Below are 26,817 nucleotides of genomic sequence, written 5' to 3'. Positions count from 1 at the left end.
ATTTTTGGCTCTAAATTGTCCAGATTCCTTTGAGCTAAACCTAAGACCTACTGAGTAAGTATTTCTAGCCGATGCCTTTATAATGTTTGTTGCACAGGAAGAAAAATTCAAGAAGAAAATAAAAGCATGTCAAAAAGGATTTAGGGGTTTGTATGTATGCATATATGCATGTATATGCAAAAACACTTTGAAAATGTGGATTTTAGGACACGTTTTTTCTTGGCAGAAGAAATATTTGTGTTTACAGGTCCTAAAGGACACACGTCACCAAAAGTCACAGTGGTAATAAGAAGCCTAGGACCAACAAAGGATCAGCCCTGAAGGAAAATGAAATTATTCTCAAGCAAAGGAAACAGTTAAGCTAGCATTTGACGTACAAATCTTTGAAGGCTGGTTGGTTCTTTTTCCTTCAGATTTCACCATAACTGGAGAACTAGGCATTAAAACCCACAATACACATTTCTATTCCTACCTAATTTTTCGAGAGATTAGTTAAGCAATGATGGCTTTTCACTTGAGACTGCTTCTGTAGTGCTACACTAATTATTAAATATACGTAGGCACTGAGCATTCCCCCCAGTTAATATCGATGTTGAATTCAGGTTAAAAAAAAAAATTGCCAATTTGTGCCTGTGTTTCATAAGCAAATGCACTGACACTTGCTTCAGGATTCTTGTTTTGCACTCTGTGGCTGAAGGCCAGGTATAAATAAATTAATCAGGTTATTAAATTGGCCCACGCTATGAATTACAACTCTGCACACGGCAAGCGGGACATCTGAAACTTGCCCTTCTGACCTGCAGAACGGCTAGAGAATTGGCACAGAAACTCCGAGGCACGGGCACACTTTTCAAGAGCTTTGAAAGTCAGCCAGCACAGCAGCGCACAGCACACGCCTGAATCCAGTCAAGTTGAAATATTTTATCAGAAGCCCATCAGCGAAGGCCTTCAGTCCCTCCCCTGACCTTTATCCCTTAGATGGGAACTGTCTCCAATCACTGATGCCTCCCATCCATAAGAAGCAGCATAACTGACCGTGACTCTCTTCCTGTAAATGATGAAAGTATCACCTGGTGTGTCAGATGCTTTTGATGAAGGTAAAGTTAAGGGGGGATATTTTGGGCAATTATGCATTGTCAAAACATAATGAACGTGTTTGAAACGGAGAGCTGAAAATAAGCCGTTTGAAACAAGCCTGCCAAAGGAGTCAAAGGCTTAGCATGAATTAATAACATTTGGCATTCCAGCAGCAAGAGCAGTACATGGACTCACTCAACTTGTTGCTGTGGGCTTGGTGGCAGCACTCAACCAAAAGCTGAAAGATGATGGGATCTGCTGCTGGGAGTAGTCCCTCTGTCATCAGTAGAGGAAATGCAACAAGCGGGATGAATAATACATCAAAATGGTCATGATAAAACACCACCCATTCATTAGCTGGAGAAGACATGATATGGGGAAGACCCAGGAAGTGCGGAGCATTTCTTCTCGGCGCTTTTCTTCCCAACACACAAGGGGGCTTGGCCATAGAGTCTCCTGCATCCCCTCTCCTCCTTCCTTGCTGCATTAAAGTGTGAGGGAAGACTAAAAGGCTGCGGAGGATAATGGAACGTTATTGCAGAACATTTCTGCTTGGATTTTGCATTTCTTTCCGTGTGCAAGTTCTGAAAGACTTCACACTCTGTGCTAGGCAAAATCACAGGACCTTGAAAGTCTGACTTACTGCAGAGCCAAAACACAAATTCAGTAATTTTAAATGATAACTTTCAATTAGTTTGAAACTGAAGTAGGTTAGATTCCAGCTTTAAATATTTTGTCATATACAAGCAAATATATAAGTGATTTACTGTGTATTGCTTTTATGATATAGTGCAATAGTTGTGCCTGGCACTTTGATATATTAAGTGAACAGTTCCTGCCTTATAATTTCATGCTGTAAAATGAAATATGTTTGTATATAAATAAATATATGTATGCATATACTTTTAAACACATAGATTCCAGTGCTGACAGCACAGAAGTAATGAAGTTAGTTTCCCACCTGCTTAAAACAGCTGTCAGCTTTGGCTGGTCTGAAAAAATCAAGAAGAATGCTGAAAAAATCAGAGGCAAATTGATGACAAACAGAAATCTACATTGGGGGAAGCAAATATGCCAGCTGAAGAAAATAGTTTCTGAATTCTTGTGAATGAGTTGCTAAATACAACCTTAGTCAATGAACAAGCCATTCTTCAGTAGCACAACAGATAGCTCAGCATGGTCACAGTTTGCCTTGGCCCTCGCATTACAGCACAGTCTGTTTCCCATGATAGCTCACGTGCAAACACACACACGCTCTACCAGCTGCCTTCACTACGTGAATACAAATAGACAAAGACACTGAAAAGGCTGGGGGAACCTGGTCAGAAATTAATAGCTTAGGTCAGGTTACTTTCAAGCTTTTCTTCCAACATGCAACACAGGAAATTTATGTATTCCCTCACAGAGAAAATTACCTTTCATGGGTGAAATACACCCTGTGTGTTCTGGTTCAGCATCAGTTACCATGTGTTGCAGGCTTGGTTGATTACCTCCTAGCTGGACTCTTATTAAGCTACTGTGAAGAACATCCCAGTCCTCGGTTCCTCCTACATGTCCCTTTGCACCAGAAGTGTGCGGTGGGCTGTTTGCCCCATTAGCATGCCTTGCAAACTCCCTGGGCAGCTGCACCTTCTCTAACATCATGAAACAGGCAGACCTACAATCAGTATTTCACCTGGGATGGGAACATCTGCAGTAGTTTGTGTTCTCCTTCTAATGGATAAGCAAACTTCACACCATTCACCCACCCTTCAGGGGGCAACTCAAATCCTTGCTCTGGATCACAATATCCCATATCCCATGATGTGACTGTGACTCCATCCTGGTATGTTCCCAAGGTATCAGCTTCCCAAGTCCACAGGCAAAAGCAGGAGAGAGCAAGACTTTTCTTGAGAGTCTTATCAGAGTTTTCAGGGCTTTGGCCAGAGGTAGGACTCTGTGCTGTTCACAAGCTGGCAGAGCAGAGGAGAGACCAAACTAAAGCAGATTTGCCCTTGATCAACTGTCAGAGTTTTCAATATCTCCAAACTATGCAGTAGTTGAATAGAAGTTTTTAGAAGACTTGTACAGATGTAAAATCTAATGAGTATTCTGAGCATTTCAGCTCTCTAGCCTTAAAGCACTTTCTTACCTCAGAGAGGTACATCCTAGGTTTCACAATAAACAAACTGATGTCTAGTAGGAATGTTTCTTTCAAAATTAAGAACACCTGGGAGAAGAAGGACATGGCATAAATAATTTAGTAGTAACATAGGAGAAAAGAGAATAAATATTAAAAGCTCTATTCAAGATTCTTCTCATCCTTCTCGAGACTGGTACAAACATAAGCAGCAAGCAACTTGGATCAAAATTAACTCCAGACCTATTGAAGGCCAGCACCTGGGAAGTCCTTGGAAGGTGCCATTTAGAGGAAAATGTAACTTTGAGGAAGATTTAGGCTTCTCAAAGGAAGACTTCACCTCTCATCTAGCCTACCATTAATTGGACTTCCCTAATGAGATCATGCCCGACAGTCCATAACCTTCCACCTTCAAAATAGTTTAAATGTTCATTTGTATTTCAGTTCTGGCAGTGCCACAGAAACTTCTGGGAGTCTCTTTTACCCCAAACTTGTGAACACTGTTACAGTATAATAACAACCAAATGTTGCTCAGAACATACTGGTAATACTTTTGAAATGAAATATGGAGCGTGTACAGTTTTGACATTCATAATATGTGGCTATGCAAGGAGCAATATACAAGTTCCAAACTTCTGTCTACTGGATTTTGAAGAGATATGGAAAGGGAAGAAGTGGGGGAAGGAGATGAAAGCAAACAGATATGTGTTTTAGGCTTTAAAAGGACTCAAGTACATAGACACATCAGGGAGGAGTTCTGCATTGCAGAACGGAAAAGAAACCTTAAGTAAGTTCTGTAAGATTCCCTTAATGTAAGTAAAAAGTAAATGTCCTTTTAAAGACTAGAGGGATCCTCTGTCCTTTGGATGCCTAACTACAGAACAGTTTGGTTAATCAGTTATCTTGCACTTTTCTACTCAGCTGCATAATGATTCCTGTGCTTAGCAGTACAAATGGAGTATTTGTACTGCTTGCAACAGCAGGAGCGGCAGGTTCAGTTTGGTAGTTGTAAACATCTCCGGTAGTTTCAGTCAGTCTTCACACATGCTTCCCTTGGGTCTGTGGCCATGGCCAACCCATAGACAGTGCTCCTTTCCCTAATATGGGGAAGGAAACTACTTTTTGGGCTTAGTAATTTGGACCCATTTATTTCAGTGCTGTTCATCATCCCTCTTGCCACCCAGGAAAAAGCTGAATTCCAAAGAAACTGAACTTCATTAATTAAGACAGAATATTATTTCAGAACTGTTACTGGAGTGCATGCAATAGGAATTGCAAATCATCTGTTACATGTCAGGAGATCTTGCCAAAATATTTTCAAAAATAATCTTTTCGCAGCGCCTGATTAAGTAACACAGTTTGAACATCCCTTTGCAAACACATGCTGTGCCTTTTTAGATACAATTTTTCTGCCAGATAACTCTTTCTCTGTCACAAGCTCCTCAGCTCCTCTAAGAATCTTCTCTACATAAAATTATCCAACCTTTCTTCACCAGGCCCATGTGCTTATTGGGCACACATTAACTCTACCAGTAAGTCTGCAGGACACAATGCAGTGCCACACAGAGAAACTCAAACCAATTCCAAAGAAACTAGAGAGGCACCTGGAGCTGCATTACCTTGTTCTTTACTCAAGACTAAGGCATCCAACCTTGCAAGTGTCCTCACCGTTCTGCACTAGGGCTGCCACTCTGTCTCTTGTTGCCAAAGTAGATCATTCATTAAATCATGATACATACATACCCTCTCCTCCTAGATTTCAAAACTATGTTTTTTCTTGTATGGAGACAAAATAGGTGGGAGCTACCGGAACTGTGAAAAAAATATTAGGCAGATATTCCTTTAGAGAAAGTGGTGAGTATGAAACAACGAATCCCATGGAAACAGCCTCAAGTCAAATGTGGCATCTAGTGGCTCTATGTCCTAGAGTGGTGAAGGCTTCTTCCTTTTCCACATTTAGAGGCTCGGATGAGGGAGTCAGGCAGTGACACGATACTTGGAGCTATGCTGCAAGAAGAAAATGTGACAGTGAGGCATAAATTAACACTAGAATGAATAACATTAAATCATATTGAGAAACACTAACTTCAGCAGGCTGAAAGTTTAAGGCTGACATTTAGTCTAAACTAGGAAGCTCCCTCTTCCATGGGGACAGTTGGGTTCCTTAGAGCCTAATATTCATCCCAAAGTAAGTTTCTAAAGTAAATTGAATGAGTCACTGCCTGTCTCTACATCAGAATCACAGAATCATAGAATCTTCATGGTTGGAAAGGACCTTTGAGATATCAAGTCCAGCCATACACACACCAAAAAAAAAACAAAACAAAAAAACAAAACCCACAAGCAACCAACCTACAATCTCTGCCACTAGAGCATGCCCTGAAGTGCCACATCCAGACGTTTCTTAAATACCTCTAGGGATGGTGACTCAGCCACCATCTGAGGGTGTTCCAGGGGCAGGCTGTTCCAGTGCCTGGCCACTCTTTCAGTAAAGTAATTCTTCCTAATATCTAATCTAAACCTCCCCTGCCGCAACTTCAGACCATTTCCTCTGGTCCTGTCATTATTCACTTGGGAGAAGAGGCCAACACCCACCTCTCTACAACCTCCTTTCAGGTAGCTGTAGAGGGCAATGAGGTCTCCCCTCAGCCTCCTCTTCTCCAAGCTAAACATGCCCAGCTCCCTCAGCCTCTCTTCATATGACCTGGTCTCCAAGCTTGGTCTCTAGCTTTCTCTCAGCTAGAGAAAGGGCCTGGAAACTACTGAAGCTGGCAGCAGATGTCTAGCAGGGTGGAGTTACACAAGATGGATATACAGAAGGAGACAGGCTCCATAGATCAACTATTCCCTTATTCTTCCTGGTAAGGGCTGCCACATCTTTCAGATCTGGGTCACATTAGTTTTCGTCTAAGACCCAAGACAGAAAAAAGTCTGCCTACAGGTTTCCTTCCACACTGGAAAGCATCACACCCAAACAAAGGAAATTCTTATTCAAAAGCCTTTCACTGAAGCCTCCTTCAGTCTTCTCTCAAGACGTGGACTGAACAAAGGTATTTTTTTTATTTCCATTTACTTCCACCTGATTTCTATTCCTCTCCGGTAAAATTTTACAACAAGGCTATTAATCAAATCTAAATTTAAATAAAAATCATATTGCATTATCTTTTATTGTTGGTACTATTGCTCTCATAATGCTGAATAATGGTAATGATGTGCTTGTGTGCAACCAAAGGATAAATTAAAAAACATCTCATGAGTGGAAATTCTTGTTTCACATTGAGCCTAGGACAGATTTTGCTGGATTAGGTATGGCCTAGTCTATTTTATTGCAAAATAATTCAAATTTTCTTTTTTATTTGCTAGAAAGTCTACTGATAAACAATTATTTTATGCAGAATACCACACAACTATAGCCATATACATATCTATATAACCCAGTTACTAATGCATTCATGAGGCAGGTAGAACACTTATGGATATCAATCCTTTTGCAAGTAATTTATACATTTTGAACAAGGGTGCTGCATTTTTCAATGCGACGTCTAATTCTAGGGACTGCCAGGCTTTTGCATCAGTGCAGTCGGCATTTTCCCAGTCTGGTCCTTTTACCTCTTCGCTTTTATCCACTTCTACATGCCTCTTGTCTTTCTGTTTGATCCTATTAGCACTGAGATCAACCACAAAATTCCTGCTGGGAGCAGAAGGGGATGCTGTCTTTGTGATATCTAAATCCAATATATGCCACCCTTCTTCTCTACATGCCAGCTGCAAAGAGGTGTCTGCTCTTCTAACTCGTCACTTTTAGATCTTGCCCTGTTTAGGTCTTTTCACCATTTAAAACAAAGAAAATAAAAGTATAAACATGAAAAACTTTTCAAATAATGTTACCTTTCATTAATATCCTAGAATTTTTGCAGTTTCTTTTCTAATCCCAATTCATACATACACAGTTGCACTATTGGTTTAGCTATACAAACCGCACAGGACAGAAGGTCAATTTCTCCATGGTTTTCACAAGAGCTGAGTAAGCAAACTTCATGTTCACTGGATGCATGTGGGTTTTCACAGGACATAAAATACATGCACTTATAAAAATGCATCACTATGGCTATAAAAAGGTATGCCACTTCAGCCCCTGAGATGAGGAAAACTGACTTGAAGATTTGCAGATTGTAAATAGGTCTATCTTGAACGTTTTTTTTGCCAAACAGCTTCTTTGTTACAATACTGTGATGATTCCTCTTGAGAAATAGACTTCTCATAGTCTTCACACAGGACAGGAAAAAATACTTTTTTCCCTTTAATACCACTTCATTAGTAAAAGGAAAGCAATTAACAATTATGCGTATTCTCATACCATTTTTACTGTAAAAGAAGGCATGATACACATGCGATTGCTCATCTAACTAAACATACTTGGAAAATAACTTTAATAATGAATTCTTGCCACTGGATACTGTTTTTAATCCAGTTAAGATTGATGGCGGATGAAAGAGCAGCAGGGTAAATACCACTTTAATCAAAACAACTGATATAACTGATGTCTGCTATTTCACTCCTGCCATCCCCTTCAGCGATACGGAAAATGAAAACTATTTTTCTGGTATTCTCACACCTACATTTCAAGACCGTCACTTCTACAAAATAAAACAAATCTTTTCGTTTGCTATTTTTTGAATCACCGTTAACACTTATTGTAAAACAGATGCTACGGGAAAAACAAAATACTAAGCAGTGTTTTCTGTTGAACTGGTAAATTAGCATACAATTCACTGAAGTTTTAAGTTCCTATGTTACCACAGAGTTTAAAATACTTCTGAACATGGCAGTCTGTTTGCGTGCATACTAACAGCCGCATCTTCCAGATACGCCATCTTGTTTTTCCAGAGTTAAACCCAGGATTTCTATAGATTTCATTAGGTTTACTTAGACCAGGGCTGTTGCCCCCGAACAAATGTTAGAGAACCTGCCATGAAGCTGGTCTGTGGATATGAATTTGATATAATTTGGATCACTGGAGGACTTTCCAGGTTGGAAAATTGCTAATTGTACACCATTGTCCCAAAGGGTAACCAGAAATAGAGGAATAACGTGATGCTTAGCAAAAAGATGACATTATTTAGGAAGGTATTAAACAATATAAAACCAGAAGCAGAGGTAATGCCAATCAAGATGGTTTTATGGAAAACAGCTCATTATCAAAACCAGTTTTACTTCTCTAATGACTTACATGATTAGTAGACAAAAGTAATGATATAGACATAATATATTTAAATTTTAGTCTTATCTGTGATTTTCGGAGGAAAAAAAAAAAAAACCAGATTCAGAGGGTCCCTCACAATTCATTCAGAAAGTCCAAGAGCAGCAAATAAAGAGAGAACTGAAAAAGATTTTAAGATTTTAAGATATCATTTAGACCACCCTCCGCTCAAATTCTTCACTCTCCCAACGCCTTTCCTGAAAGGGGTTTTTCAAACTTGTTCTTAAAACCTTTCATGATGGAGATTCCTTCAGATCTTCCATGTCATTTCTACCTAAGTTTTGTCGATCTTTTCTACAAGAGCCTATATCCTCATTCTTTGCCTCAGGAATCTTTTCAGTCTGTACATTTCTTTTTCTTGCATCTGGAGCTTCAGCAATGTGAAATAAAACCCCAGGGTTACACCAGACACAGTGTGCTTCCCTAGGAGGGATAGATGGATTAAAATGAAGACCACAATCCCTAGGAAGTGTGTGTCTCTATGTAGCACTGCCCTACCAATGTCAGCTTTACCAATTATGAACGTCCAAAGACTATAAGGCAGACAAAACCCCTTGTTTTTTTAAAGCTGTGTTAGAATTTGGGCTTTAAAAAAATAAATGCCGGGTTATTTTTACTTACATTCTAATTTGCCTTTGGAGTAAATCTGAGTCATGACTTTGAGTTTTTCACTGCAACCACTAAAACTAATAACTATTTCTGGGGTTTTCTTTCATTCTAAAATAAGGGAATGATCTCCTGTAATTACTTGTTTCCAGGAGTGAAGGCTTTGACTGAAAAACAAACCACTGCATAATGTGAAAACCGTTGCTCCTCATGAAAGAGCTGGCAGTTTTCAAAGGCAGAGCAGCTTTCCAGAAATAAATGGGAAGCTGGAACTACACAGACTTTTTATCAGATAACATGAAAGAAAAAAAAAAAACATCTCACACTTCTTAGCAGGCGCAGAGGAGAGCAGGCACCACTTAGCAGCTGAGGGACTGAAACGGGTTCCTGCATTTCCAGGCTGTCCAGCATCCAGAGCTGCTCCAAGTGTCGTGGTTATCCACCAGCAGTGCGGGACCTGAGGATTTTCTAATATATCCTGGCCCTCAGAAATTCAGGAACAAAGATGTGGGCAGAGAGAGCAACTACTTCAGAAACAAGGGTGTATATTAAGCTCTCATCTCTATGCCGAGGGATCTCAGAAAGGGTTGGGTTAAAAATGAAACTTCAGGAGCTCCTGCTGAGACACACAAAATTTCAAAGTTTATAAAAAAGAAGACATTTAGTTGGCTTTCTGCATCTCTAGCTACATATTCATATCCCTCAAAAAAAAAAGTCAAAAGCTAACCTAATGGCCTTTTTAGCATACATAGTTTCTGACAAGTTTTACTATTGCCTTTCTTCTACAACCTAAACGGAAAATGCAGTTAAATCAAAGCTACTGGGTGGGGGGTACTACACAAGGGTGGGGGGCACTGTATGATTGTCACCTCCCTGCAGCTCTGTAGCACTGAGTTTCATACAACGTCACCACCTGGGATGGCTAGGAAGACAGCAGTCACTGAGCTATTACCTTGTGTCTGGGCACAGTGGAATTTAATTCGGTTTGACTGCCACATCAAAATGCAGCTCATGCAAGATGCTAATGACAGGCTTCTGCAATTCCATGCATTCAACAGCAATTTATTAGCTTGGATACACTCTAGTAGGGCATAAGGCATTTTATTCATGATAATATATTGAAATAAAGGAGAAATACCACAAAAATATTTTCACAACCAATCTGTGGGGCTTGCACCTATTTAAAATTTTAATACTTCTTTAGAGCTTTAAGCAGTACTAGTGACTAAAACATTGGAAAATGGCTCCTAGGACATAAAAGGGGCAAGGTGACAAAGCGGGAAGACAACAATCGAGAGTTGTTGCTCCTCCATGCATAGTAGCATGTTTTTCCATCATGGGATGTAGCGTGCAGATACAGGGCTACTACTTGACTTCCTTATCCACTATGATTTACATCAGGACTTGATCCTGTTGTGTAAAAAAAGCATATTTAAAGAGAAAACATACTGAACTTTACAGAATTTAAAGAGAAAACATACAAAGCACTGCACAGCAATGGTTCTTGCTAGCTAGTTACAGGCTCGATGATCTCCAGTACCAACAGGAGATAGTGCTTGCACTAGGGAGCATACACAGGGGGTTCTTGCAAAATGTTTTGGGCCACTGGTACTAAAAACCTTCATGCTCCCCTAGGTCTGAGCCATTTTCACATGGAAAGGCTTGGGTATTTCACAGGAGTGAGCTTGCCACATCCCAGACCGCTTTTTACCCCCGGAGCAGGAGGAGGTCTGATCCCTGAGCATGCAGCAGCTTGCTCCAGCCGGGGACCCCAAAACCTTCTCAGCAGACAGAGGAGATCTGGGCCATCCTTGCACACATCTACCTGACAGTCACTCCCAGCAGACACCCACACTGGGGCAGATGGCACAGCAAAGATGGCTTCAGCGTCATTCAGGCACTGAACAAACACAGTGTAAGAAGAAAACCCAACATCAGCTAACCCAGGAGGCTGGAGACTGTGTAGAGGAACTCGTTCATGAACAGTATGACAGCACAGTGGCGATTGCTGAGGAAAAGGTGGAGCGGACAACAACGGTCAGTCACTTCCTCAGCCTCTCTAGCATCGTCATCTGCTGTTTACAAGTCAGTTCCTACCGTAGGTCTGTGCCATGCCAAAGCACCCGGAAAGAAGAGGATCCTTTTATGTCGTCAGGTGCGAGACTAACATAAAAAGTATGGACTGCCTAGCCTCACATCTCTGAGGCTTATAAAACTACCTGCTTCGTTGAAATTCAAATAAAACGAATTGTCTCCTTCTTTAAGCTTTTGAAAGCTTCTGTTATAAAAAAAGAAGAATACTGAAAAGAAAGTTGTAATATGAAATTGTCTAAATGGAGATACAATTTTGTCTCACATGATACACGAGCTGAACCCTAATGACCTCTCAAGAGTCTTAATTCCAGTCAAATAAAATCATAATTAATTACTTCAGGAGGCTGCTAAGTGACCATAGCACTGGAAAGTCTGCGGGAACTACGTCAGTGCTTCTGTGCTGTAAGACTTTAGTATAAAATCTTAAACATTTAAATGATTAACCAGGTCTTGTCAGCTCTCCTGGGACTGCCAGGCTTCTCCCAAGTTTTCCTATGGAGCCCCACTCTCCCAGCATGCAAATACACACACACACACACACTGCTAGCATAACATGGTTGCCACAGAATTGATTTTAAAAAGCAACATGCAACACAGCCCATTAGAAAATACTAGGAGACCATGGGGGAAAAAATCAACCCCAGTTCAAGACACTAATGTTACTGAGTTCTTGATGCAACACATTTGCTGAAACCATCCACAATCAATTACTGAGACAGAAATACAAGTGTGGAAAGCACCTGCCTTTAAATAAGAGACTGTTTATGCACTTAAAACTGTTCCTTACTTTTCTTTCCATGGGACAGAGCCTCTTCAACTGGTTTATATACAATTAAGCCCCTATTTCCTATGTGGTCCTGGACCATAAGAACCAGCGTTGATGACTTTTCACATTGTGGCAGAGTCCTGGTTAAATAAAAGGCCTTTAAGGTATAGAAGGGTTGATATGAAATATTCCTAACATCTTCCCTTTAAGGAAAAGCTTGTTTAACTGAGACCTGCTAGTGAAAGCGATGAGATGCATGCAGACAATGCCCGATTGCTCAGGCACTAACTCATGTTTGCTGCAGTTCCAGCCTCAGGCCCTTAAGATTTAGGAGTGTTATTGAGTTTTTCCTACCAGCTTGTCTCCCCAGGTCTCACTTTCCATAGATAAAACAGGAGAGACTGTGCTAAGAGCAGATCCGTCCTGACCGTTTGTGGTGCTGCCTGCTGCCCAGTTCTGCCTCCCTGCAGAGGGTGGCACATGGCCCAGCCCCGCGTTTCGGCCACTCACCAGAGCGCTGCCTTTGGGACCTTTTGCACTGAAGACTGCGCAAACCGGACCGACACAACTCATTTTCCTTTCCATCACACAGCTTTTGGTCACGCACCAGTCAAAACCAGCACGCAAAACAAAGGCCAAATATTATGCAAAAGAAAGAAAAAAAAAGTAAGGCTTCAATTTAAATCTGTAAACAATTACAAAGAAATCAGACTGACTACACAGGATGAATAATCTTAGAAGTATGATGCCTGTGTTCGCTTCTTTGATTTACATCTTGCTGTAATAACCAGATAAACCAAAATATGAAAGAGATACTGGCAAATTAACATGGTATTTAATATTAAATTAACTGATAATTACTACGATAACTGCTTACTTTTTATAAGTAAGCTTTTTGAATTTTCAGAATATATGCTATTTCTAACCCTGAGCAGCTCTTATCATTTAACAGAAAGGCAAAGTGCCTTGGAGCACAAGAGCAGGAAATCAGCACTACAGAATTCCCTCTCAGAAGACATTTAAATTTTATGTAATAAGCAAGGCCTATGACAAAATTACGTGTAATGTAATGTAATTGTATCATTTCTCAAAGTTTTACATAACGACTTTCTGTTTCTAAATAGTACTTCATTATTGGGAGCAGAAGAATGTAATTGTTCTCTGGGTGCTGCTGATAGCTCCTAAGGGCACGATCAATCCTGCCGAGACATATAATTCATGCACTGTTTGCTTCTGATACAGCTACATTTGCGAAAGCAATGCAGTGATTAGATTCCTCCAGAATAAATGTGTCTGTAAATCCCCCATCTTGCAAATATTACTAACAGCTACACCCAGTAAAGGACTTGAGCCACTCGCATGAGGCTGGGGCAGAACTAACAGACCTCCAACCAAATCATCATTTTAAATAAAATAAAAAAAAAAAAATAAAAATCTCCCAGCTATCACTTAACCCTGGACTCATTTACAATCATGAGGCACCTTGCTATCTAACTCTAGTCCTTTCGGTGCCTGAGGTGCTGCTCCGGATCCTCTCAGCAGGAACCATCCGAGCTTCTCAAACCCTTTTCCCACATGGGAGTAACCAGAGTCACGACATTAAGCTTTCTTCTGCCACATTTTTGGAAAGATTGAATCTGATAGGCATTTAACACAGCATGAGCAGAATTAGATGCCTTCACAAAAAGCAACCGAGGACACTCATAAAAAAACAGAGGCTATTTTAGCAGTCAGCGGGTGCTCACGAAGGGAGATCGCTCTCTGCAGTACCTCAAGCCAGAGGAGAACAGTGCCCTCAGCTACCTCAGGCTAAACATCATCCTAAGTAATGATCCATGTACACACAGAAATTACACAAACTGAACAAAGGGTAAAATTCATCTCTCCAAACTAAGACATCTGCACCGCAGCTAGCTGGAGAAAAATGAGTGGGTTTAGGGCATAATTCATCTCATTTAAGGAATGTACCTAAAACTCATGACGTGTATCACTCCTTAGGATTGTTTTTCCCACACTGACTATAAAGAGAGCCCTAAAAAGCTAAATCAGATATAAACGTATGCACGGCAGACTGCTAAAGTTAGCTGAAATGTCTTCCACTAAGTGTTTATTAATAATTTAACTAACCAGTAACATGGTCAAAAGTGAGTCAGTGCACTGTTGTCATATTATTTATGTTACCATTGGACTGTGCAGAGAGCAGAAAGATGAAACAGAGACTGAAAAGATATAAATTTTTCCTAACCCTGGAGAAAGTCATATTTATGTATGTCCTTGTATACAATAATAACATACTGATTTCCATCAGTTCCACATAGGCCATTAATAAACACAAACTAAATTCTGAAATCATCAATTTAAAAAAAAAAGAAAAAAGAGAAAGAGAGAGTAGGAGCCTTGATAAACCTATAGGACTCCTATGGCAGTCCAAAGAGATTTTCACACAGGGCTTTGTAACCACGACAATTTTTCGTTGGTTTCACGGACACCGTCAGGGGATCTTCCCAGAACAGGAATACAATCAGTTTGTTTCAGTAAATTTCAAAATCAGTCTTGAAGACGACTGATATTATTTACCTTATGTAAAGGCTGATTCTCAGAGGTTTCATCCCATTTGCAAGGTGTATAGTGCTTGGGTACAATGTATAGTGCTTGGGTACAATCGTACTGAGTTGTTCTTTCCACAACTGCCTGTTTCCAACATGTATATAATTTAAGAAAAGTCCACCTATATGACAGCGTATTTCGAGTGTTCATGCAGCATCTAGTGGCATGGAACCTCAATGTAGACCTGATTGAGGCTTCATGAAAAATATTACTTTAAAAAATTTTAATCATACCTTCTCTTGGTCTGACATTATAGATATAGGTCATCTATGTGAAGACCACCTGAAGCACATGTAATTTTGCCCAGCGCACTGATCTCATAGCTTTGACACATTTGCAGAATCAAAACCTAAATTTCCTGTAGGATGACATAGGAATTTTTATACTTTAAAAGCAAATAAGAACGACACATCTACTTTAAAAAAAACCAATATCATTGTCCCGTGCATCGCTTCTTGTTGACACTGGTCTCTAATTTGGAATATGTCTTCACCCACCCTATGAACCTCACCAATATATCTTTGCTTTCTTTGGCACATAGTCTGCCTTCCAGTAAAGCATCACTGATTGCCTTCTGAGTGTTCAATTAGCTGGTACCTCAGACAGGCACATATTGTAATTTTCCTGCAAATGACCCATTTGAGGAGAACCAAAGATGATAACTATCACAATGTCGTAGAGAAAAAAAGACAGAAGAAACAACAAAAATCAAGGGAAATGGTCAGTAAATCCCCAACTGGGTTTTGCAGTCCTCATTAGAGGAAACAAAGATAGTAAATAATCCTTAACTGAAAGAAAGCAGGACTCAGAGACCAGCACTTGCATGTCATCTGTTTCATCTCTGCTTTCTCCTTCAGGAGAAGCCAGCTGTGGCATAACTAACATTGGCTGTGTTGTCTATGGTTTTCTTCCATGGGCCAATTGTTGCCTATGGTCTTTTTTTAATCACTCATATTTTAACTTTCCTCTTTTCATTACCTATTTTTCCATATTAATCACAGCTTGCCACCTATGGTTTTTTACTTTCATCTGCTATCTCCTCTGTAATTTCATTTTGTTAGTGTTTTCTTTTTCCTCCTTCAGCTAAGCACCAGATCATTTAAATGGCAGGTCTTACACCTGCCTTCAGCCCAAGCAGTCTCTCCCACAGGGCAGAATTTGGTTTCACAGCAGAGGCAGAGCAGATTCGCCATGGGTGGAGGAAGGGGAGAGGTCAGCAATGAGGATCAGCCTGCATGCTCCAGGTGAGAGCTTGACACTCCCCAAAAAGCAGAAGCAGATGACTATCTGAGCAGGAGGTGGGGATAAACTAAGAGAACAGGCATCTTACCTGTCCACCGTCAGTCAAGATCTTCTCTTTCTGCCTGCTCTCCCTTCGCCTTTCCAGCCCCCTGAGTGCGCACCTCCAGCTGAATCTCTCTGGTAAGGTCCTCAGGGACATCACTTACTCCTTCATCACAGCCATCCAGTGCCACACTGAGCTTTGCTCTTTGTTTCCCACCCTCATAGACACGTAGGACACCACCTTGGGCCCCAAACCAGTACACCCTGGGGTAGACAGGGTATAGGAGGAAGTGTATAGTCAGTCCCCATGACACCTTGGGACTAATTAGGCACAAGGTATCTGAGGACCCAGCACAGCTGGCTCAGTTGGCCATTTTGCAGGACAGTGGGATGCTCCTGTGCAGCCTTCAATGCTATTGTGGCCCTGAGGAACATCGAGACTTTTCACCTGTCTCTTTTTGATGTCTCACAGCTGCTTTAGCTCTAAATCAAACCCTTCCACACCCAGCCATAAACTTCTCGCAGCTCCAAATGTTGTCGGTGGCACATTCTCAAAAAATAACCCAGGGAGGAGGAGGAGGGTTTAATATATTTAATTCCTACTTTGACAGATGGGGACCACTCAAAGCTTTGAGCAGTCTGCAGTAGTTATGTTGACAGTAACCACCCAGGAGCATAAATATAAACAAACACACTCGCACAGCACTTGGTAATCAAATGGAGGTAATAATTTACCTCACCCGGTGGACAATAAAAATTAAAAACCTCAGGGGAAGACTTGTGATCCCTCAAGTCACATTCAGTGGCGTACCCTCAACCCCCTCGCAAGCCCAACAACAGAAAGGCTAATTGTGCTGTGCTCGCCCGGATTAATGTGTTGCAACCGAGGTAGCACTCTGAAGATTTAGCCTCTGAGCTGTCAGGCAGTAACCGTCAATCCCTGGAAGGAAAGGGAAGAGTCATGCTGGTCTCTGCAATCCTTCCACTATCAGCAATATCCAGCAGCTCCAGTAGCACAACAGGTCCAGCCGGGGTCTTTAATATAAATAGGAACCACAGAGAGACATAAAACTTTGTCCGCCTTCCCTGTCCCTCTGTATTGTGGGACTGCAGCCTGAAGGAAGCTGAGGGCTGAAGCGGTTTAACTAGAGCCAGTCTGGCCTTGAAGGAGACAGGCTGGGAGTCCTCCTGAGGTCCCTTCCATCCCTGTTTCCTATGATTGCTAACTGGTCAAAATTGAGCAGCTCCTAAATGCATTACTAACTTCAGCCTCTAATCTCTCATAAAAAAACAGTCTAAAATAGATAGGAAAATAGTCTTAGCCTTCCCTCTAACTGGAGGTTGTCCCCCACTTTAAAAATAAGAAAAGATCTATTCACTTAACACTTAAATGACATTCCTAAGCCAAGTTCAGACACTACACAAATAATTGCACTGTTTCCTTAAAAAAGTTATAGACTGGACCTTTTCACTAAAAATTGGTATTACTTTTCTTTTTCACAGGGATTTTTTATTTCTGGATCTCAAGGCCCTTGGCAAAGGTAAGTAACTGCAAAATAAACCTTTGAAGGAGCGCAGTTCTAGTAGCTATGTGTTGTATGAGAAATTGGTTATGAATGTATAATTTAGGGCTTCAAGGAAAATTTTAAAGCCAGGTATAAATTAAGGACCTAATACTGCTCTCACTGAAGTCTGTTAGAACATGACTGGACTCTAAATGACCACTGGAGGTTACTGTTTCCCCATAGAAACTCAATGAGTCAAGCATTATGCTAATTATTTTCAATTATTAAAGACAGGCATCCTTAATATCAATGACTGCAAATTGCTCCCACATACGGTATGCTGTGTTGAGTGTGTTTGGGGGGCAGGGGGAGGGTGTTTGAGCGTGCAAGTATAGAGATGCAGTTGGAGAAAAATTTCTTGTTGCTTGTTATTATTATTTGTTATTAATATATGTATTACCCCAGGACCCAACATTTACTAAGTTTGCTGTGTGAAGATTGGAAATTGCTGCCCTAACCACCCATGGCCTTAGTGAAGAGACAAGAGAGCATTGCAAGCAGATAAGAACCCAACAGAGGCTATTGATTGGAGTGATAGACAGCAGCATCCACATGCCAGCAGCCACAACATCACCATGTCCTGGCGGAAGTTACAGACACAGAGAGCTATTTTAAGGGAAGATCCAAGGGGGGACTGTAAAGCTGGTTTGCACGTGTTTACAGAAGTTGCTCTGCAGTGCATTGGGCAGCTGGAGCTTTACTGGTGTACCCCTGAAACCTGGTGAGCAGGTAATCTTGACTTTCTGGGACAACTGGGGGCAGCAACCAACATCTTTAGTATGAATGAGAGATGCCAAGTTGGCTAATATGACTGATTAACTCTGTTTTCAGGTGATAGCCACTGTGGGTACCTTGTATTACTGCTTTAACATGCTACTTCACCTTAGAGGCTGTGAGAAGGTGGTTATTTTAGGATAGATGTACTATCATCCTCCTTTGCCCATATTACTTCTATTCAGAGCTTGCTCAAATTTTTCTGTGCAGCACTGGAGAGTTTTAGGTACCTGCTACAAATTGGGGATAATAATTGCCTATTTTCGGTCTCACCTGTTTGAAGGCAAGCTCTGGGAGGCAGGTGTTGCCTTTTAATATCCATTTGTGCAACATCTGTACAACAGATCTGGACAAGGACCCCTAGAAACTCGTTCAGTACAAGCAGTAAAAACAATAATAATAAGGTGATTCTACCTCTCAAAATATCTTCAAAGAGTAGACACAGGCCATAATATTATAAATCATGTCAGGAAGTGCCTAATGGCAGTTTACCCACCAGAACCTGATCTTCTCCCTCACTATTGGCAGCCAGAGGCACCTAATGGCGTGTTAGAGGCAGCAAAACAAGAGATCAATGTGACACAAAAAGAAAAAAACCCCAACCCAGTGGTGTGTGGAGAAAGCACTCAGTCAAGCACAGGGGAAGCAGCTGCTTTGTCATCTGTAAGGCTCTGTAAAATACCACAGAATAAAAGAATTTTAAAAATAGCACTCCATTTTCTCTTCTTTAAAGATTTGTCACACCCATCATTTTCTTTTCTACAAAGTTCTCCTCACCATCAAAGCCTTTTAACTTTAATATTAAAGTGACATATCATTTTTTTTCTCTTTCCTTTTATTTGGGGGGGTGGGGGAGGATTTGCATATTTTCCTTCATTGTTGGACTTATTTTCTTCAGTCTAAAACTGGTTTTGAAATTCTAAGCAGGTTTAGAAGTTCCGATAGAAATCCAACAACAATGTTTATTTAATTAAAACAAAAAGAAAATCTGTTTTTTATGTCTCTGTCATACTATGCAAGGACATTTCCGTACTCTTTGTAGCTGTTTCATTGGAAGCCTTTCTGCAGGTAAAGCGGGACTAGGCACAAGAGGAAGCTCATCTTCCAAGGTGTTGGGTCTGGTTGTCTCCCAAACATCTTCCCCTGGCACAGACTGGCATCCTCAGTTTGGTAGTACGATAGAGGGTCTTTCTCCTTCCAGTTGCCACTTCGAGTCTGGGTGAGTTTGGCAGTCGATAGTAACCATCGCCTCTTAAACAGGTACTGGATAAACACTGCAGGCCAGACTGTCGTTGGTACGAGCCATTTTGTAACCCTTCTACCAGGACCTGAGTGGAAACAGTTATAGATGAGTTCGCACTTAATCACTGCTAGAGCACTGTTCAAGTCCTCACCCAGAAACCAGGGAAAATTATCCTGATGCAAGGAGCAGTGCAAATGGCTCAGTGAGTAAACTGCTCCCACTGGCAAATACAAAACAAAGGGCTTAACAGGCAATATTTTTATTAAAAGCAGAAAACCAAAATGCCTCTAACAGGTAGATAAACAGGGTAGCCATAAGTCATTCTCAAAGCATAACCGTAATTTATAGTCTTTTCTTCTGGGGAGAGAACTGCCATGCCAGCTGGATGCCTTTCCCCTTCTCTACCTGTGTTCACTGATAGTGTGAAAGATCAACGCCCTGTCTCAGCCCTTCAACACCCTGTCTCAGCTTAACAAGCTGGTTGCAGGTGGCCCTCGGCTCTGCCCAACCGCTCCATCGTCCACCACCTCCTGTTGGCCCTTTCTCCTCCACAGCCATGTGCATGTGTTACCTACAGAGCATGAGGACATCTCTCCTCCTGCCTTTCTGGGTGGTGCAAAGGACTCGGCTGGAAGATGTCAGTTCTGCCTGCTGCTTTCTGACCAGCCTGTGAAAGAAAACAGTTTTCACCCACCTCCAAGAGCAAAGGCAGACGGCAAACAGCCCTCAGAGCAGCAGGACGTGCTGATGGCTTTCCCATGTCTCAAGAAAAGTGACTTCTGGGAGGGAGGTGGAAAGGAAGTGGGTGGGGGGGAAGGAAGGAATGGCATGCCGGAGTCGGTCCCCTGGTAGGAGTGAGAACAAACACTCACATCCAGATGCCCAAGCAGAGTCACGATGCTGAAACTTGAAAGGAAACAAGAAAACTCGATTAGTGTCATACTTTTTCTTTTTTTGCAGGTTTAGGAGCTCCCAGGGGGTGAAAATGTAGCCTACACAAAGCCTAGGCAATATTGTGTTTTAACAAGGGTGGAATAAAAAGGAATTTAAGGATTCCTTGTTTCCAAGGGGAAAATCAACCCTGTCTTGTACTGCAAGTACATCTCGACAAAGAATGCTGCTACTGATAAAAGCTCATGTAAACTTCTGAAGGAATGATCCCCAAGATCCTTAAATATTAACTTCACAGGACTCGGTTAATGTTTTTGCTGCAGAAAACTGTAAGGCTGATAGAGACAGGATTGGCAAGTTCTGAACCAGCTCTTGTAACAGCAAACAGTTCTCTAGAGTAAATAGCATCATTATCAATAAAAATGACATTTCATTTACTGCAGTTTTTGTAAGAATGCCTACTCTGTTCACAGAAATCTCCTGTTCATTGGAAAAGCCAGCAGTTTTCAAAGTAGTGACAGAAATTACCTGCCCTTCTCTGTATCTAGAATTTATTTTCCCCCTTTCATTTAGTTGCCTTGATAGCAAAACTGATTTAACTAAATTACTGCAGCCTACTCAGGCAGACACAGTTATATCAATATAATGGTGTTAATATATTTATAAGTGGTATCAACTAATACTAATTTCAACCCAGAGGTTATACAGATTTAAATACATTTATACTTCTCCCACAAGTAAAGTAAAGCCTTCTGAACAAACAATAGCAATAGTAATCATGCAGAATAGTTGGTAAACTTTTATATCAGCTTCATTTGATTGCTAAAGTTGAGATAAAAAATATCCTCCAGGATACTAACAGCCAGAAAAGTCTTTAAGGTAAAAAACGGTGTTTTGCTGGTGGATTTATTTTAACTCCAGAGCTAGACAAATTTCAGACAGTGCACACTGACAAAATGACACATTCAGTGGTTCTACTTTGACTGTGACCATGACAGTATTGTTTGATCCTGTCCCTCTTCTTCTAGAGATTGTTTCTGGTTTTCTTCCAAGCAGAACACAAAAAGAGTGTGTTTGCCTTTGCGCAGCACTATTTGGCTCACAATGATGTGAAATAACCATTAAATAGATGAATGTATTACGGCAGAGCTGGCAATTATCAGTTGATAATGAAACTGCCAAGGATCATCTAAGAGGGAACATGTCTGGCCATGCAGAGTCCCGAGTAATCCATAACTTGTGATTACCTTGTCATTTAATAGTTTAACATGTGTTCCATAACATATTAAGCTTAGCTCATAGTAGAGAGGCCATATGTCAAAGCGTTCTTCAAAAATTTACTATTGAAATTTTTATAACATCTTGATAAAGTATGCAGTTAATTTGGTCATATTTTCTTAAAACCAAGAGCAGTGGCTGTTTGAAGCTCTGAGCATGCAGTAACCATTCGGATCAGGATGAAAGGAGGAGCGGGGAGCACAACTCGCCCATTTCAGAGAATGCTCTTCCTAATCGCAATCAAAGCCATCAAAGAATTCTTTGTAGAGGAGGTGAGAAAATTTTCAATTAAAGGTTCCCACCTACCTAGTGGCAAATCTTGACTTGCAAAAAAATTAAAAAGGAAATGCAAGTTTTCAAAATGTTATGTGGTTTTATTTGAGGGAAAAAAAGTTACAATTTGCGTATCCAAAGTATCAGGTTTTGGAATTCAAGCAAAACCACCATATACTTTCACCTGAGCTGTGTGCTGTAGATTTTAAATCACAAACACTTTTGAGATTTTAATTTTGCATCATAACTAAACAGAACATTTTTGAAACTTGATAATTCTCCCACTCTATTTTTTTTTGCCTCTGAGAATTAGGAGAGGTTTGAATAGTTTCAATAGACATAGAAGTCACAGGCGGAGACAACTGTCCATGGGATGTTTCAACATGGTCTCATCTTTTATCCCCAAAACATGTTTTCAGCAAAATAAATAAAATTTCAAAAGACAGTGAAAGTATTCCATCTAATTTTTCTTATCAGCTTTGACCATGTTATTTACCTTTTCTACCGCTAACATACTGCCTGCTTCCTATCTCTATCTTGATCTCTTCAGGTTTGCTAAAAAGGCTTGGCTACAAAAATATTACATGAGAGAAGTCACATATCTGAGTAAAAGACAAACCCAGCTCATTAGTAAGTTGCTGTGCAGGAGCGGTCACCGTGCTCCTCTTGCTGAGTCATTTCCATGGGCAATGTATTGCAAACTTACCGTGGGTATCTTGAGACAGAAGAAAGTAATTACTGTACCATTTTAAAGCCACAAGACTTTATGAAAATTGTAGATACTAAATGTTATTGGTTCTACTATATCTGAGATCATGCAGGCTGCAAGTTTGTCCAGTGAGAACCAGAGAGATGTGTCCCCATAACTCTGATATAGTACAGCTTTACTGCCACCTTTTTCCAAAGCACAAGTTGGGAACCTTATTAAAGGAAGCACATAAATTCACAGCATACTTCGCTTACTTAGAAAGGAATAAAACAAGTCTTATTTTTTAACACATTCTGCCATTTAGAAGGACACTACCAGCCAGTAGATTCTAATCTGGCTTTTGCAGAAAGAAGATATCTACTTGATCTCTTTTGATACAGCTCTCAGTGGAAATAGACTTTATGTCAACAAAATCACTTATTTTTTATCTTCGAACGATGTCTTGAAAAAGATGTGATGTTAAAGGTTTATTTCTTAGCCGAGAGAGGAAAAAAAATAAAAAAGAATGGGACTGTTATTCCATAGTCAATCTGAATCTGCCTAACTGTTACCTTCCTCTCTGGGTTATGACTTTCAGTTCTACCACCAATAAATTTGAGAAGGTTTCTTGTGGTCACAATTGGGAACCTCAGCCCGTTATGGCTGGTTATCTCAGTCTCACGAACCATTTGATACAATCTAATCCATTAGTAGTTATTTTCCCACTTAGGACCACAGCCATTATTTCCCCTCTGATACATGAACAGACATAAAAGTAGACAGCGGAGAAAACTCAGGTGACGGACTCTACATCATAGAGGTCATAGTGAGAAGCCTTCTATGCAATAAGTAGCATCAACAAAACCTAAATTAATCATAACTGACAGTGCAAAACAATAAATAAATAAATAAAAGGTTCAAACACAACAATGATGCACTGGAAGTAGAGAAGAACAGTTCAATGTTTCTCTCAGGAGAGAGAAATTAAATTCCTCGCTCTATAAGCAGCAGAGATGATGAAACTCGGTTTCCTGCAGATCTGTATCTCAAGACTGTGCTCTCCTCTGGACTCTCTGATGTCTAAGCAACATGACTCCACATCAGCTTCTCCCCTGATGGGGCATGAACCTTCTGCTTCCTCTACCTTACCAACTATTTTCACAAAGCTTGTAGGGGTTTATTTCTTTATTTATTATATCTTTACCTTTCTGACAAGTTTGGATGAAATCAGCTCACATGTCCAAAAGTTTGGGGCCACGGTGGGCAGGACTGCGGACAACTAATCAACAGACAGACAAATGCAGCAAGCTTTCATAATTGTTGTTTGCTCAGAAAAAAATAGGTTAAAATAAAAGCCTGTCCTTGAACCAAAAGTTGAACATATCTGTTATTTGCAGGGTTGAATAGATAAAGGGTGGGAGCGAAAGACAATTCAGTGGGACTACACCTGAGAAGAGACTCAGAGAGAGATATTTGATAGAGTTTAGATACAGATTTGATATAGATACAGATAAATTCTGAGAAGACAAAGGTTGCAGTGGGAGAGGGAGAGGGTGATGGGGAAGGTGAGCTGGCTGATGAGATAAGGAGCTCGGGACCTTGTCAGGCCATCGTTGTCACAGCCTCTGTCACCTCGCCTTTCTTCTGATTTGAACTCAGTGCTACAGAGAGGTTGCAAATCTGTTAACCTCCAGAAAACACAGCTCATAGATATCACCATATGGAACCCAACGTGGGTCAGAGAATTATCCAAGAAGAGAACTCTTGGATAAGCTCAAAATCAAGGAAACTGGGCAGGGGGGAGAGAGTTATTTGGTTTTCCTGTTGTTTGCACCTGACATATTCCAACTCACACTGTTTTTGATTTATTTGTGGGACCGGGAATGACTTATATGTCAGGGAAAGAGGTGAGGGAGGGAAATTATCCACTTTCATGAAAATTACAGAACAGAAGTAGCATGCCTGTGGAGACAGAGAGCAGCAGAGTTACTTAGCTGCCATGTCACGACATCCCATAAGAGGATACTGAGAGGGGCTGGCCAGAAAACAGTAAGGGAAGCTCTCGCTCCACATCTGAGTGCTGGAAAAGAGGAAAAGCCCTATATCTAATGGAAAAAACCCCACTGCCATGAGAAAACCAGTTCCTTGGAAATGACAGCAGGAGCCTGCTTTCCTACAGCCTGAAAGCAGAACTCTGCCACGTCCACCCCAGAAATGGTCTGAATCATGTTTGTCGAGTGCAAAGAAAGGAGTCGCAGGCACAATAGGTGCTGCCTATCCCCAAGCTATTCTGTCACTCATCTGTTGGTACAATTTTCATCTGAATGACTCTCAGAAAACAGAAAACTTCTGAAGCTCACTAAGCAAAAAAAAAAAAAAAATTAAAAGAGGCAATGGCATTTGCTTTGTAAATAACATCTCTCTTTCTTTGAGCTATTCCATGCAAGAAGAGGCAGAGCTGGCTGCTTTCACTTACTGATAAACTGATATGAGTGAAGAAAGTAACAAGCAGTTTTTATGAACATGCATTCACTTGGGATAATGGGCTTTCTATAAAGGATATAAGTGTGTTTGAATGCCAGCACTGCTCAGGGTGTGGGTAGAAGTGCTGCCTCCCCAGACTGTGGTGCTCCAGAGTTTCTCTCTGCCTACTGCACTGTGTTTACTTGTGTTAGTTGCACTTGAATCAGAGCAAAGGGGAAGGATGTGGGGGACCAGTGACTGACTCAAATCTAGCTTGTGTTAGTGTCCAACTGCTGGCCCGTATGAAATGAATTTATGTCCGTAACATTTCGCTATCTCTTTAATAATTAAGCTCAATCTTGTCTAGCTGGGTGCTTGAATAACACATAAATCAGAGTACCACCCTAGTTAGAAATGGCCCAAACTAGTGCCAAATTCTGTAACACATTAAGTTTTCAGCAGGCTGAATTTTGAGGCACAAATCCAGACTGGCCTCATCAATACTTTGCAGAGGATGAGTAATTCTCTTCTGCAGCGAGTCCTGGTAAGCCACGTCCATATGTAGCAGCCCCTTTTCCACTCAGCTTCTCATCCCATGGAGACGGAGTGTGAGAAAAGGCCCCCACTTTTGCTGTGTGATTGCTGTGGTGATAAAAAAGGGATCCATAAATCCTTCCTTCAGCAGCCTGAGCAGACATTGGTGAAGGTATAAAAGGCCAGACATGAGCCCAAGCAGATCTCCTGGCTTTGCCCACAGAAAGGAATGAAGGTGGTACTTACACCAGTGTCCTCAATGATAGGTAAGGCACCTGCCTGGAACCAGGCTCAGCAGAAGCTACACAGATATTTACCTTTGAGACTCTAATCTCTAAAGCTGTACAGACGAGATCCTGTATTGTCCCGTAGTGAAGACTAAATTTACTGGATAAAACCACAAATCCTATTTAAAAAACAAACAAATAAACCATGTTGCATCCATCTCTAACTAAAAATTACTACCTTGACCTTAAAGTCAAGACTTTAACAGGGATTTGAAGATTGAACTAAATTAACTTTTATTCCCAAGACATGACCCAGTAAGAACAGCGTCATTTGGTTCTGTGCAGCTTATGTGTACTCTGGAAGGGTTTTTTACAGAGCTGAGAAATCAGGCTTAACAACACAGTGTTTTCCCTCTTAAAGTACTTCAAAATCTTTGCCCTGGACCAAGGCTTGCCGAGCTGCTGCAGGACTCGCAGATCCTCAGTCCTCTGCTTTCCAGGACTGGCAGCACAGACCTCCTCAGGTCACTCCCCTGACTGCAGCCTGCCCTCCCGTAATCCTGAAAAACATTCCCAGGAAATGCTGAGCGGGGAAATTATGTTGCACAGCCGTGTGTGATTTACACACAACAGCTCGTCAGAAAACATGAGGCAACTTCTGGAAGAGTGAGCCTTTGTAGGGCAAATCTCACAAGCTTTAATTTCATCCTGCTACCAGTGCTGTGGGGCTCTGAACTTCATCAGAAAAGATGCTTATTAATGATTCAGCTCTGGGAACTCCAACTGATTTGAAGGAGAAAATGTACTCTTTGAAGAAGAACTGATGGGAGTCCTCTCTTTCGAATCACTCCTCAAGACCTGCTTCTGCTGCAGCATCCATCAGCCAAATAATGTTAGCAGCAGCCAGGGACAACCCACATTCTTTATTAAAGGTGTTTTCTAATGATTCAGAAACACCATGCTGGGCCCATATGATAATTTACTTCATCTTGTGATATCATCCTCACCTTCTTTCCTTTCTCACTACCTCTTTCCTCTTTAAACTTATGTGCTATATTTTTTACGAGA

At 41.0% G+C, this 26,817-nt stretch overlaps 1 long non-coding RNA gene across 5 annotated transcripts in view; it reads right to left on the bottom strand.

Moving 5' to 3' along the window:
• The window catches only part of LOC128906762 (uncharacterized), a 90,293-nt gene that overhangs the window by 27,079 nt on the left and 36,397 nt on the right, over positions 1–26,817 (bottom strand). For 4 of the 5 annotated variants that reach the window (XR_008465313.1, XR_008465312.1, XR_008465314.1 and 1 more), the window contains 4 exons: positions 20,090–20,301; positions 9,387–9,678; positions 4,940–5,203; positions 3,209–3,286 (listed from right to left, as the gene is read on the bottom strand). This is a non-coding gene — a long non-coding RNA (uncharacterized LOC128906762). Of the gene's footprint in view, positions 1–3,208; positions 3,287–4,939; positions 5,204–9,386; positions 9,679–20,089; positions 20,302–25,839; positions 25,929–26,817 lie in introns of all 5 variants that reach the window. The other variant, XR_008465315.1, reaches the window with a different exon arrangement.

Source organism: Rissa tridactyla, chromosome 3 (assembly GCF_028500815.1).
Source record: "Rissa tridactyla isolate bRisTri1 chromosome 3, bRisTri1.patW.cur.20221130, whole genome shotgun sequence".
In the NCBI taxonomy this organism is placed as follows: Eukaryota; Metazoa; Chordata; class Aves; order Charadriiformes; family Laridae; genus Rissa; species Rissa tridactyla.
The sequence above is the reverse complement of the archived record's forward strand: the minus strand, read 5'-3'. Positions and strand labels throughout refer to the sequence as shown.